Raw genomic sequence first — 2181 nt, 5'->3', positions numbered from 1 at the left:
AAGATACGAGAAGCAGCGTGTCACGGTGATGCTGTGCATCACATCCGACGGCCGCAAGCTTCCCCCTACATAATCCTGAAAAGGAAAAACATGCCAAAAATGAATCCTTCCCGAAAGATGTCATCGTCCGAGTGCAGGACAAAGGATGGATGACAGCTGAACTGATGGAGGACTGGATCCGAGTCGTGTGGCAGCGGCGCCCGGGGGCACTGCTTGGTGGACCTTCAGGCATGCTATCGATGCTTCTTTTAGATGCATTTCGCGGCCCCTTACCCCAAAGGTAAAGACCAAGCTGCAAAAGAGCAACTGTGACTTGGTCGTCATTCCAGGGGGCATGACACCAGTGCTACAACCCCTGGACGTCTCGGTCAACAAGCCGTTTAAGGCCCACCTTCGACAGGAGTACGAAGATGGGTCCGGAACCCCGACTGGAAAAAAACGCCAACGGGAAAGCTGCAGAAAGTGTCCCCATCAGCGATAGCTACGTGGATTTCGGACGCGTGGAAGAGGATCAAAGTTGACGCTGTTGTCAAATCGTTTAAGAAGTGTTCCATCACTAACAACTTAGACGGCACTGAAGACGATCTGCTGTGGGAGACCGAGAGCGGCAGCTCGAATGGTGTGACGGACTCGAGTGGTGCAATGGATTCAGCGGCAGTGAGAGTGACTGACCGCAGAAACAAGTGGTGGGTTCACTGCCTGCACTTATTTTAGCACTTATATTTTTTATTTTTACTGTTTTCGAAATAAAATGTGACTTCTCACACCCCTCTCGTTGAATATTGCTGCGAAAAAGGGTTGGGCCGTGCGGTCATTTTTTCGATTTCTCGACTCAAGTACCCCCCCCCTCACTTTTAGTATCGCGATCGTGAAAAAAAGGGGTGCTTAGAATCGAGTAAATACGTACTTACTAGAGGGAACTCTGGCACTAGTGTCTATGGGAGCTGCAACGCATGGCGCTTCAGCCAGCATGGGAATGATGGGTAGTGCACGGATTTGTCTAAAATTTGTTCTTTTGGCTCCGTTTGGCTCCGCGTCGCCTGCGTTGCAAAACGAAATTTAGTAAAAGTCAGCAGTTCCATTTCACCACTTTAACATTTTTAGGCTCACCTATTCAAATCTGGACACGAAGTTCCCAATGGCCCAGTCTTTTGTTCGAAGCGAACGCCAAAATACAGCAATAAACAAAGCCACAAGTGTGTTCGAAGCTGTAAGCACGAAGCTTAAGCAAATCCGTGTACTACCCATCATTCCCATGGTGGCTGAATGATTGCAGCACCAGAGTCCCCTCTAGTTAGTTTTAGGAAACTATGCTCTGAGCAGCTCCGACCCACAACACCTCCATGACCATTTCCCACTTACAATCCTCTAGATGTTGAGTTACTGCATCACGAGGACTTCAGCAGTCTGCACTGTATGGGCACCGACTAGGCAAGGGTGAATATTCGAGCGCTTTGAATATTCGTACGGATATTACAGTACTCGAATGAACGAATATACGTAAGCTTGACCGCATATGGCCCCCCCCCCCTAAAGGTGGTTTCAGTGCAGCGTGGGGGTACTATGCTGTGAAACCACCTATACAGGAGAAATCTGCACTGCCAGGAAGCCACACTTCAACGCTAAACATACATATTGCCTTCACCTTGATTAATTTTTTAAAGTTTAAGTACGCCGCTTGTGCGTACGTGTGTGGCATTTGAACATGCCTATGCCAATTCTTAAAAAATATTGTGCAAGTTAGTTGGGTTCATGACAAAATCCTCATTTTTCTTTATATATGATATCTGCTATTCGCAACTATTCGATTCGAAATTATTCAGCCAATCGCTACTTTGCTTTGGTCTTGTTCCTTTGGACACCAAATTTACTATTTGCCCATCCCTAGTACCCACCTTGTCTGGACGGCGTGCGAGAGCAGGATGTGTTTGTGCAGTCGTCTCTCGGCCGTGCACGTAGACAGAGCACACCCGAGCACTGAGGTGTTGGACCCCCGGCTGGTCTTGGCAGATGGCGCTGCTTGACATGGAAACGCAGCCGGCCTGGCCTCGGTGTGCAGTATCCGCAATAGCGCAAGTGTAAGTCTGCATCCGGTGCGCTGCCTTCATGTGACTGTGGTGCTGCTCAAGCTTGGTGAGGCCCACGAGCATACGCTGCAGTAGAACTGGTTTGCCAGCTCTG

Source organism: Rhipicephalus sanguineus, chromosome 3 (genome assembly GCF_013339695.2).
Source record: "Rhipicephalus sanguineus isolate Rsan-2018 chromosome 3, BIME_Rsan_1.4, whole genome shotgun sequence".
NCBI lineage: Eukaryota > Metazoa > Arthropoda > Arachnida > Ixodida > Ixodidae > Rhipicephalus > Rhipicephalus sanguineus.
Note: the sequence above shows the minus strand (reverse complement) of the source record.